Raw genomic sequence first — 13,470 nt, 5'->3', positions numbered from 1 at the left:
AGAGAGGACGAAGGAGAGAAGACGGAGAGAGAGAGGACAAAGGAGAGAAGACAGAGAGAGAGAGGACAAAGGAGAGAAGACAGAGAGAGAGGACAAAGGAGAGAAGACAGAGAGAGAGAGGACAAAGGAGAAAGGATGGAAAGAGAGGACGGAAGAGAGGACGGAAGAAGAGAGGACGGAAGAAGAGAGGACGGAAGAGAAAGGACGGAAGAGAGAGGAGAGAGGAGAAGAGAGAGAACCATCAGCTTCAATAAAACCTTTGTCTTTGTGGGTAATAATGTGTCATTTGGTACTCCTTGGCTACTAGATCAGCCCTTTGTTTTCCCTTAAAGACTAGAATGGGAGCTGTACAAAGACCAGCAGCCATGCAAACAGATCAAGCGGAAAATCTTAGACAGTAGAATGGAGCGCATAAAGAGAGAGAAGTTTGTGTGTTTGTGTGTGCGCGTGCAAGGAGAGAGATAAGGTGGGGGGGGGTGTCTCTTGGTGTCTTAGAAAATAAGAAAACCACCGTCAGAGAGCCCGACCGACAGAGAGACAGGCAGAGAGAAAGACAGACAGAAATAGATCAAGCATCCTAATTTGAATCATATCTCATCGTTCTATGAGATGCTCCACTACTCTGGTTATAGAGCCATTAATCCACCATGTCATTGGTCTCCTACCAACAGGTACACAATACACTTTCTTCTTTCCTACTCTGCTATAAAGAAAATGCATGAAAAGTCCCTCAGTAGCAAAACTGTGTGAAGTGTGTGTGTGTGTGTGTGTGTGTGGCACAACAGGGCTGTATTGTGTGGAGTTGGGAGTCTTTGAGGGGCACTGCCAAATGGGTCAGTGTCCCTGCTTCTCCTCCAGTCCCCATGCTGTTCATGCCAAATGGGTCAGTGTCCCTGCTTCTCCTCCAGTCCCCATGCTGTTCATGTCAAATGGGTCAGTGTCCCTGCTTCTCCTCCAGTCTCCATGCTGTTCATGCCAAATGGGTCAGTGTCCCTGCTTCTCCTCCAGTCTCCATGCTGTTCATGCCAAATGGGTCAGTGTCCCTGCTTCTCCTCCAGTCTCCATGCTGTTCATGCCAAATGGGTCAGTGTCCCTGCTTCTCCTCCAGTCTCCATGCTGTTCATGCCAAATGGGTCAGTGTCCCTGCTTCTCCTCCAGTCTCCATGCCAAATGGGTCAGTGTCCCTGCTTCTCCTCCAGTCTCCATGCCAAATGGGTCAGTGTCCCTGCTTCTCCTCCAGTCTCCATGCCAAATGGGTCAGTGTCCCTGCTTCTCCTCCAGTCTCCATGCCAAATGGGACAGTGTCCCTGCTTCTCCTCCAGTCCCCATGCTGTTCATGCCAAATGGGTCAGTGTCCCTGCTTCTCCTCCAGTCTCCATGCTGTTCATGCCAAATGGGTCAGTGTCCCTGCTCCTCCTCCAGTCTCCATGCCAAATGGGTCAGTGTCCCTGCTTCTCCTCCAGTCCCCATGCTGTTCATGCCAAATGGGTCAGTGTCCCTGCTTCTCCTCCAGTCTCCATGCTGTTCATGCCAAATGGGTCAGTGTCCCTGCTTCTCCTCCAGTCTCCATGCCAAATGGGTCAGTGTCCCTGCTTCTCCTCCAGTCCCCATGCTGTTCATGCCAAATGGGTCAGTGTCCCTGCTTCTCCTCCAGTCTCCATGCTGTTCATGCCAAATGGGTCAGTGTCCCTGCTTCTCCTCCAGTCTCCATGCCAAATGGGTCAGTGTCCCTGCTTCTCCTCCAGTCCCCATGCTGTTCATGCCAAATGGGTCAGTGTCCCTGCTTCTCCTCCAGTCCCCATGCTGTTCATGTCAAATGGGTCAGTGTCCCTGCTTCTCCTCCAGTCTCCATGCTGTTCATGCCAAATGGGTCAGTGTCCCTGCTTCTCCTCCAGTCCCCATGCTGTTCATGCCAAATGGGTCAGTGTCCCTGCTTCTCCTCCAGTCCCCATGCTGTTCATGCCAAATGGGTCAGTGTCCCTGCTTCTCCTCCAGTCCCCATGCTGTTCATGCCAAATGGGTCAGTGTCCCTGCTTCTCCTCCAGTCCCCATGCTGTTCATGCCAAATGGGTCAGTGTCCCTGCTTCTCCTCCAGTCCCCATGCTGTTCATGCCAAATGGGTCAGTGTCCCTGCTTCTCCTCCAGTCCCCATGCCAAATGGGTCAGTGTCCCTGCTTCTCCTCCAGTCTCCATGCCAAATGGGTCAGTGTCCCTGCTTCTCCTCCAGTCTCCATGCTGTCCATGTGCTGCTGCTCTCTGTGTTCATTAAGTCATGGTAGTCATTGTTTAGGATGGATCTGCCACTGAAGATTCCCTCCACCTCTTCCCCAAGCAACAATGATGTGGGCATCTTAACTCCAGGACTGCCATGTGATACTAGCCAACAGGACCTGCCAGTCTGAAAGCAGTATGTAGTTTCATTTCAGTCTAGCACCATTTATACAGGTTTTCACCCACACCATTGTTGTCAACTTAACTCGTGAATGGAGTGTGAATTTGGTACCACTGTGTGGTGCGTGTGGCTCTGGGCTGTGGCTCTTTTAACTGGTTGCTCTATGCTCTATGTTCATTGGCATACTGCTCTCCTCTCGGCTGCCTGCGTCCCGCCCAGGTCCTGACCTTCAGAGCCATGTGGCTGCAGCTTCTCCTAACCCGCTCAGTGAGACTAGGCAGTGTGTGAGTGGGCTCCTGGTAAAAGGATAGTTCACCCATATTACAGGAGGCATGGCATAAAACACAGATAAACTCTCCACTGGGATGGTGGTGTTGCCAGGAGAGTTACATAATACAAGGGCCATCACTCAAGAATACATCTGGTATGCTCCACACCTTCATGTATGGCTAAGGAATGCGAGTCTAGACTGGCTGTTCCATGGGTTGGCAATATATAACACCAGCTGTAAACATACAACTTTGAGTTGGGATGTTGGGATGTGAGGGCTGGAATCAAAAAAAGCTCCTGTACAATGCCATGATTGCATTCTTGTACAGTATATGCTTGTACAGTATATGCTTGTACAGTATATGCTTGTACAGAATATTCTTGTACAGTATATGCTTGTACAGTATATTCTTGTACAGAATATTCTTGTACAGTATATTCTTGTACAGTATATTCTTGTACAGTATATTCTTGTACAGTATCCAAATCAAATCATCATGCGTACATATTTCCTACTGTAGTTTCAAACAATTGCTGCTGAGATATAAACCTAAAATGTAGTAGATGGGGTGGAAAACCAAAACACATGCTTGAGTCTTCTGACTCAACTCAAGGATAGAATATGTGCTGTGGTGTGGTGGGTGTGCTGTGCTGTGGTGTGCTGTGCTGTGCTGTGGTTGGTGGGTGTACTGTGGTGTGGTGGGTGTGCTGTGGTGTGGTGTGCTGTGCTGTGGTGGGTGTGCTGTGCTGTGCTGTGGTAGGTGTGCTGTGCTGTGGTAGGTGTGCTGTGCTGTGGTGGGTGTGCTGTGCTGTGGTGGGTGTGCTGTGCGTGCTGTGGTTGGTGGGTGTGCTGTGGTGGCTGTGCGTGGTGTGATGTGGTTGGTGCGTGTGCTCTGGTGTGTTGTGCTGTGCCGTGCTGGGGTGTAGTCGGTGTGCTGGGGTGTAGTCGGTGTGCTGGGGTGTAGTCGGTGTGCTGGGGTGTAGTCGGTGTGCTGGGGTGTAGTCGGTGTGCTGGGGTGTAGTCGGTGTGCTGGGGTGTAGTCGGTGTGCTGGGGTGTAGTCGGTGTGCTGGGGTGTAGTCGGTGTGCTGGGGTGTAGTCGGTGTGCTGGGGTGTAGTCGGTGTGCTGGGGTGTAGTCGGTGTGCTGGGGTGTAGTCGTGTGCTGGGGTGTAGTCGGTGTGCTGGGGTGTAGTCGGTGTGCTGGGGTGTAGTCGGTGTGCTGGGGTGAAGTCGGTGTGCTGGGGTGAAGTCGGTGTGCTGGGGTGAAGTCGGTGTGCTGGGGTGAAGTCGGTGTGCTGGGGTGAAGTCGGTGTGCTGGGGTGAAGTCGGTGTGCTGGGGTGTAGTCGGTGTGCTGGGGTGTAGTCGGTGTGCTGGGGTGTAGTCGGTGTGCTGGGGTGTAGTCGGTGTGCTGGGGTGAAGTCGGTGTGCTGGGGTGAAGTCGGTGTGCTGGGGTGAAGTCGGTGTGCTGGGGTGAAGTCGGTGTGCTGGGGTGAAGTCGGTGTGCTGGGGTGAAGTCGGTGTGCTGGGGTGAAGTCGGTGTGCTGGGGTGAAGTCGGTGTGCTGGGGTGTAGTCGGTGTGCTGGGGTGTAGTCGGTGTGCTGGGGTGTAGTCGGTGTGCTGGGGTGTAGTCGGTGTGCTGGGGTGTAGTTGGTGTATTGAGCTTTACTCAAGGGCATAAAGTCAGTTATATAGTCAATAAAACAATCTCATAGTTCAACAGCCTGAGACAGACTTGAAAGACACAGCCTTTATACAGCAGTAGGCTACCCACAACCACTCTGCCAACACATGGCATCCATCTCTCTCATTATTACACATGATAAAAACAGTAGGCAGACAACTCTTATATGGCACACTCACTAACTCCATACACAACTCCTGCAACACACACACACACACTCACTAACTCCTGCCACACATACACTCACTAACTAACGTCATACACAACTGCTTCCACACACACTCACTAACTCCATACACAACTCCTGCCACACACACACACACTCACTAACTCCATACACAACTCCTGCCACACACACACACCCACCCACTCAGTCAGTAACTCCATACACAACTCCTGCCACACACACACAAAAACCCACCCACTCACTCACTAATGCCATACACAACTCCTGCCACACACACACTTACTACCTCCATACACAACTCCTGCCATACACACCCACCCACCCACTCACTCACTAACGCCATACACAACTCCTGCCACACACACCCACTTACTACCTCCATGCACAACACCTGCCACACACACACACCCACTAACGCCATACACACCCACTTACTACCTCCATACACAACACCTGCCACACACACACCCACTCACTCACTAACGCCATACACAACTCCTGCAACACACACAAAAACCCACCCACTCACTAATGTCATACACAACTCCTGCCATACACACACACACACACACTCACTCACTAACTCCAGTCACACACACCCACCCACCCACTCACTCACTCACTAACGCCGTACACAACTCCTGCCACACACACACACCCACTCACTAACTTCATACACAACTCCTGCCACACACACACACACCCACTCACTAACTCCAGTCACACACACACACACACCCACTCACTCACTAACGCCATACACAACTCCTGCCACACACACACACACATAACCACACACAACTCCTGCCACACACACACACACACACACCCACCCACCCACTCACTAACACCATACACAACTCCTGCCACACACACACACACACCCACCCACTCACTAACTCAATACACAACTCCTGCCACACACACCCACTCAATAACGCCATACACAACTCCTGCCACACACACACACACACCCACTCACTAACGCCATACACAACTCCTGCCACACACACACCCACCCACTCACTAACTCCATACACAACTCCTGCCACACACACACCCACCCACTCACTAACTCCATACACAACTCCTGCCACACACACACCCACCCACAACTCCTGCCACACACACACCCACAACTCCTGCCACACACACTAGAGGTCGACCGATTATGATTTTTCAATACCGATACCGATTATTGGAGGGCCAAAAAAGCCGATACCAATTAATCGGTCGATTTTGTTAAATATTTGTAATAATGACAATTACAACAATAGTGATTTAACACTTATTTTAACTTAATATAATACATCAATAAAATCAATTTAGCCTCAAGTAAATAATGAAACATGTTCAATTTTGGTTAAATAAAGCAAAAACAAAGTGTTGGAGAAGAAAGTAAAAGTGCAATATGTGCTATGTAAGAAAGCTAATGTTTCAGTTCCTTGCTCAGAACATATGAAAGCTGCCACACAAAACTCCTGCCACACACACCCACAACTCCTGCCACACACACACTCACTAACTCCATACACAACTCCTACCACACACACACACCCACTCACTCACTAACTCCATACACAACTCCTGCCACACACACACCCACTCACTAACGCCCTACACACCCACTCACTAAATCCATACACAACTCCTGCCACACACACACACTCACTAAATCCATACACAACTTCTGCCACACACACACACACACAATGGCATGATGATGTGGGACAAGCCAGCATCAGCAGAACTCTATTGAGAAATGGAGGGGCCCCAAACTTCCTGAAGTAACAATTTAGGTGAAAGGTCAAAGTCAGTCAGGCCATGACAACCAGCCCAGCATCCAGCATGGTTTAATTCCCTCTCATTAGGATACTGTGTGGTAGGCTGTTGACATGCTCCCAAAATGTTAGGACTTCCCTTCTCTTCTGCTGACAAGAGGAATTGTTCCCAACTCAACAACAACAGTATTACAGGTGAGGCAGCTAGTCGAACACCTTACTATAAACTGGGTGGTTTGAGTCCTGAATTCTGATCGGCTGACAGCCGTGGTATATCAGACTGTATACCGTGGGTTTGACAAAACATTTATTTTTACTGCTCTAATTATGTTGGTAACCAGTTTATAATAGCAGTAAGGCTATTTGGGGTTTGTGATACATGGTCAATATACCACGGCTAAGGGCTGTGTCCAGAGGCACTCCGCGTTGCTTCGTGCATAAGAGCAACTCTTAGCCGTGGTATACTGGCCATATACCACACCTTCTAGGGCCTTATTGCATAATTATACCATAACGTCTTATTAACCCTGCAGATCAGACACCTAGAAAAACCTTCTTTCAGGAAGTGGAGTTGACATTGGCAACATCTTTCGAACCACGCAACCGAATAACCCAATTTTGATTTATGTCCACTCCACAATAGTCAACTTAACCATGGTCAAATATAGCATCTGCTTTGCTTGACAGAACCCAAATGACAATGTATTTACCCTGTTAACTCCATAGCGCCCCGGAGGACTGGACTGATAACATACTGTTGTCTGCCAGAGAAAAACAGATTTGCTCAGAGAAACTCCGAGTAGAGTATGTGAACACGTTTTTCACAAAAAAAACTAAGCAAGATTTTACCCTACTTCTCTTAACAAACTTTGCATCTGCACAGTTCTTACAGTAAATTCCTTTATCATGGAAATGCCCAGTTTAACTGACAACATCTGGTGTAGAACTAAGAACACTGTTTATATGTCAAGTTGACATTTTAATTGATTAATCAATTTGCTTCCGTTAAGAGCACAACATTTACAGTCAGGATTTTTTTTCTAGAGAGAAAATATTTGCACTTCTCTTTAATTCCTCCTCCTTTATCTGGGGTAAGAAACAAGTATTTCCTGTTTTAAAACGGTCATGAAATGAAAAGAGAAGTGAACCAAATGATGTCTGTGTCATAGTAGAATTTCCTTCTAATTTCATCTTGATAGAGAAAGAGGAATGTACTGATCTGTGCATGCGTAGAACTGCTTACGTGTGAGAAACAGTGAAGAGCCAAAGGGGTTGACTGGATTTGTTGTACATTTCCAAACTGCCTGCCTACTTAATTCAAGCTTACTGAAATTGAGACCTGTTTGTTAACATTTTGAAGAATACAAATGGCTGATAAATTGTCAGTCAAGAATGTAAACAATAGCTTCTCCTCACCACAACAACATAAATGTGTCAAATTCAGTGAGTAATCACTGTTGCTGGAAGTGAACCACACACATGCACACACTCACGATCCTAACCTTTCACAGGTTGGTGACCAGCCAGTCCTACAGTCAGCAACAAAAACCCATGTGGACAGTATCGGCTGTGGAGACCGAGCCCATTAGCTGGCTCAGCAGCGGATTCAAGACGCAACTGAAGATGCTCTCCCTTTCAGCAACTGACCTCAGCCCTGTTACACAGTAGGTGACGATACCAGGATCGCAATATTTTATTCATTGCAAAAATGAAAACACAAAGCAAACCAAACTCTTTGGTCCTTTAAAAACCTGCTGTATATAAAATGTGCTGTGCTATAGCTTGGATAATAAATACATTTGACTCTGGATGACAACATAATGATGTTTGTTTCCAACATTAGAGCCGTTATCCTAAAGAAGTCAAATCTGCTTGGTATTTTGTTTCCTTGCCACGATACTAATGAGTATCGCGATACTGGTATAGTCCCGGCGGCAGGGTAACCTAGTGGTTAGAGCATTGGGCTAGTAACTGAAAGGTTGCCAGTTCAAATCCCAGAGCTGACAAGGGACAAATCTGTACCCCTGAACAAGGCAGTTAACCCACTGTTCCTAGGCCGTCATTGAAAAATAAGAATTTGTTCTTAACTAACTTGCTTAAAAGGTACAATAAACAATAAAATTACACAAGAGACTCTCCCCCATCTTCTCCACTTCAATCAAACTGTCAACTATACGGCCTGTCTCATTAATTAACTACAGGTAGTGTGGGACTGACCTAACATAAACAGGACACACAATTATAAATGTGTAATGTAGCTTATAGCTGGGGCTAATTTGGATACTATACATTTTAGAATGCCACAAAGTGTTCCCGAAAGAGCAAGAACAAGGTGTGGGTCTCTCAATACAAGGGCTTTCATAACCATTGTAACAGGTTAAAAATTACAACTCATGTCTATAGTGTAAAGCTAAAGATGTCTATAAGGTCATGAGAGAGATACATTTGTTGTATCAGTGGACTAAAGGCATGACACACAATGGTCTCATGTAGACTAGTTCCTCTCCACCTGGTCAGTGTGTAGGAGGAGGAACAATAACTGCAGCCCTCTCATGTATAACCTCTCTGACTGGGCTGCTAGATGGGCTATATATATATATATATATATATATATATTCTTGCTCTTTCGGGAAAAGAGCTCTGGGATTTGAACTGGCAACACACACACACACACACACACACACACACACACACACACACACACACACAGCCTTCAGAGAGTTCACACCCCTTGACTTTTTCCACATTTTCTTGTTACAAATTGGGATTAAAATTGATTTAATTGTCAACGATTTACACAAAATAGTTTGAAATGTAAAAGCTGAAGAAAATGTTAACATTTGTAATAAATGTATGAAAAATAAAATAATATATCTTGACTAGATAACTATTCAACCCCCTGAGTCAATACATTTATTTTTTATTTTTTATTTTACCTTTATTTAACCAGGCAAGTCAGTTAAGAACACATTCTTATTTTCAATGACGGCCTGGGAACAGTGGGTTAACTGCCTGTTCAGGGGCAGAACGACAGATTTGTACCTTGTCAGCTCGGGGGTTTGAACTCACAACCTTCCGGTTACTAGTCCAACGCTCTAACCACTAGGCTACCCTGCCGCCCCATGTTAGAATCACTTCTGGGTAAGTCTCTAAGAGCTTTCCACAACTGGATTGTGCAACATTTGACCATTATTCTTTTCAGAATTCCTCAAGCGCTGTCAAATTGTTTGTTAATCATTGCTAGACAACCATTTCCAGGTCTTGCCATGGATTTCCAAGTCGATTTAAGTCAAAAGTGTAGCCAGGCCACTCAGGAACATTCACTGTCTTCTTGGTAAGCAACTCCAGTGTAGATTTGGCCATCTCCCAGTGTCTGTTGGGAAGCAGACTGAACCAGGTTTTCCTCTAGGATTTTTCCTGTGCTTAGCGCCATTCCATTTATTTTTTATCCTAAAAAAACTCCCCAGTCTTTAACGATAACAAGCATACCCATACCATGATGTAGCCACCACTATGCTTGAAAATATGGAGCGTGATACTCAGTAATGTGTTGTATTTTCCTCAAACATAACACTTTGTATTCAGGACAAAAAGTGAATAGCAGGTTTCGGGAATATGTTTTTTCTGTTCAGGCTTCCTTCTTTTCACTTTGTCAATTAGGTTAGTATTGTGGAGTAACTAAAATGTTGTTGATCCATCCTCAGTTCTCCTGTCACAGCCTGTCACTGCTTTAAAGTCATCATTGGCCTCATGGTGAAATCCCTGAGCAGTTTCCTTCAACTCCAGCAACTTTTAGGAAGGACACCTGTATCTTTGTAGTGACTGGGTGTATTCATACACCATCCAAAGTGTAATGAATAACTTCGCCATCCTCAAAGGGATATTCAATATCTGCTTTTTTATGTTTTACCCGTCTACTAATAGGTGCCCTTCTTTGCGAGTCATTGGAAAACCTCCCTGGTCTTTGTAGTTGAATCTGTGTTTGAAATTCACTGCTTGACAGAGGGACTTTACAGTTAATTGTACTTGTGGGGTACAGAGATGAGGTAGTCATTCAGAAATCATGATAAACTCTATTATTGCACACAGAGTGAGTCCATGCAACTTATGTGACTAGTGAAGCATATTTTTACTCCTGAACTTATTTAGTTTGCCATAACAAAGGGGTTGAATACTTACTGACTAAAGACATTTCAGGTTTTCATTTTGTATTAATTTGTGCAAATCCCGAAAAACCTAATTGCACTTTGACATTATGGGGTATTGTATATAGGCCAGTGACAACATTTTTTTGCCACAATTGAATCCATTTAAAATTCTGACTGTCACACAACAAAATGTGGAAAAAGTCAAGGGTTGTGAATACTTTCTGAAGGCACCGTACACAACATGCAGAGAGGAAATGATCAAACACAGCACACAGGGCTCTACGCGGACCTTTGGTTTAGAAGGAGCACGTGTGGTCCTAAGTTGAAAGATGTAGGCACACACAAATACATTTTGGAACACAATGAAAAATATTTGAGGTAATAAAGCTAGAATCTTTTATTTTTCTAGGCGCACTGGTGCTCCTAAATAAAAATTCCAGGGCGCACACTAAAGTATTTCTGCGTATATAAGCGAGTACAACGGTGGCACTGTAGAGCCCTGACAGATATAGAAACATACCCCAATGAGTAGGCTGAAGACCTGACGTTGAATTGCATAGAATTCTACGTCAGGCAGAAATTAGTGTTTGGATCAGGGAAGTTTCCTCTCACAACCTCTACAAGCCAGAATGCTGGTTGGTCCTTCTGCAGGTAGGAATTTGAGACAAAATATTCACAGATTAGTGTTATCAACCCGACCGACAGTATGCTGGTCTGTATATTGTTTGTATTTCCATTTTTTATTTATTTGAAATACTGATGCAATTCACACATGACAAACACTTGCACAATATGGCCGAGTCTAACCGGACAGTAAACACTTCCATCTGATTGCTGAGGAAACGTGCATCGGTAGACGACATTTGATTATAGTCAGCTATTGTTTACATATTGTGTATCACGTGCAATGCCTTTACAGACAAATACAAGTGTCAGAACCTACAGGAGCCACAAAAAGTCAGGTAAACAACCCTTTCCTGTGGATACCCTATCTCCACCTCCTACTGCCAAATGGAACAACAGCACATAAAACCAGTAAAGTGCAAATATCATAACATTCTGCTTTGTAGAGACTATTTAGTATTTTTTTACAGTGACTTCTTTTCAGTCTGATGTTTAGGCAACCCAATGATTAGGAAATGAAGGCAACAAAAATACACTACATGACCAAAAGTATGTGGACACCTGCATGTCGAACATTTCATTCCAAAATCATGGGCACTGATCTGGAATTGGTCATCCCCCCAGTAGCTTCTTACAATCTCATACATTGTATAGCATATCATGCATTGCTAATACACTATATTGCGAATACACTGCATTAATATGGAGTTGGTCCCCCTTTGCTGCTATAACAGCCTCCACTCTTCTGGGAAGGTGTTCCACTAGATGGTGGAACATTACTGCTTGGACCCTCTTCCATTTAGCCACAAGAGCATGAGTGTGGTCTGGAACTGATGTTGGGTGATTGGGCCTTACTCCCAGTCGGCGCTCCAATTCATCCCAAAAGTGTTCGATGGGGTTGAGGTCAGGGCTCTGTGCAGGCCAGTCAAGTTCTTCCACACCGATCTCAACAAACAATTTCTGTATGGACCTCGATTTGTGCACGGGTGCATTATCATGTTGAAACAGGAATGGGCCTTCCCCAAACTGTTGCCACAAAGTTGGAAGCACAGAATCGTCTAATTTGAAGGGGTGTTCGCATACACTGTATATACAAAAGCATGTTTGCATCAGCTCAATAAGCTCTTTGTGAAGTAAGTAGGCCTACCGGTAGACTGAAAATATTTGTTCATTGGTCTTTTGGGGGAAATATAGGTAGGCTCTAATATAGAAAGAATAGGATTTGTTTTATGAATATTGGTCCACTACTTGAAAGATGTTAGAACTAAATTTGTGATAGGTAATTGAGGGAAATAAATCAATGTTTAATATCTTTACTCATAAGAAATAACTATGGAGTTATTAAAGCAAATGTCATAATTTAACTCAAGGACTACGACCCACCCATGATAGAGTACCCTACAGTCACAACATGGGCAATTCCTCGGTAACAGAAATATGCTGAGTCTCTGATTTAAAATGTATGCAGAACAAAAAAACACTGATTTCAAAGTTTAACAAACCATACAGCACAATGACAACTTTGAACAATTCACATAATAAATCATTAAAAACATGTAGCCTAGGCCTAAGGTAAAAACATGTAGCCTGGGCCTAAGGTAAAAACATGTAGCCTGGGCCTAAGGTAAAAACATGTAGCCTAGGCCTAAGGTAAAAACATGTAGCCTATGCCTAAGGTAAAAACATGTAGCCTAGGCCTAAGGTAAAAACATGTAGCCTAGGCCTAAGGTAAAAACATGTAGCCTGGGCCTAAGGTAAAAACATGTAGCCTGGGCCTAAGGTAAAAACATGTAGCCTAGGCCTAAGGTAAAAACATGTAGCCTAGGCCTAAGGTAAAAACATGTAGCCTAGGCCTAAGGTAAAAACATGTAGCCTGGGCCTAAGGTAAAAACATGTAGCCTGGGCCTAAGGTAAAAACATGTAGCCTGGGCCTAAGGTAAAAACATGTAGCCTGGGCCTAAGGTAAAAACATGTAGCCTATGCCTAAGGTAAAAACATGTAGCCTATGCCTAAGGTAAAAACATGTAGCCTAGGCCTAAGGTAAAAACATGTAGCCTAGGCCTAAGGTAAAAACATGTAGCCTAGGCCTAAGGTAAAAACATGTAGCCTAGGCCTAAGGTAAAAACATGTAGCCTAGGCCTAAGGTAAAAACATGTAGCCTAGGCCTAAGGTAAAAACATGTAGCCTGGGCCTAAGGTAAAAACATGTAGCCTAGGCCTAAGGTAAAAACATGTAGCCTAGGCCTAAGGTAAAAACATGTAGCCTAGGCCTAAGGTAAAAACATGTAGCCTGGGCCTAAGGTAAAAACATGTAGCCTAGGCCTAAGGTAAAAACATGTAGCCTAGGCCTAAGGTAAAAACATGTAGCCTAGGCCTAAGGTAAAAAC

General features: G+C 45.0%; 1 protein-coding gene across 1 annotated transcript in view; it reads right to left on the bottom strand.

The window, feature by feature from the left end:
* LOC109896121 (dedicator of cytokinesis protein 8) overlaps window positions 1-13,470 on the bottom strand; it is a gene marked incomplete in the record, with an annotated part of 85,834 nt that overhangs the window by 71,202 nt on the left and 1,162 nt on the right.

This window comes from Oncorhynchus kisutch, linkage group LG8 (genome assembly GCF_002021735.2).
Source record: "Oncorhynchus kisutch isolate 150728-3 linkage group LG8, Okis_V2, whole genome shotgun sequence".
Lineage (NCBI taxonomy): Eukaryota > Metazoa > Chordata > Actinopteri > Salmoniformes > Salmonidae > Oncorhynchus > Oncorhynchus kisutch.
This window is presented reverse-complemented; position numbering and strand designations above follow the sequence as displayed.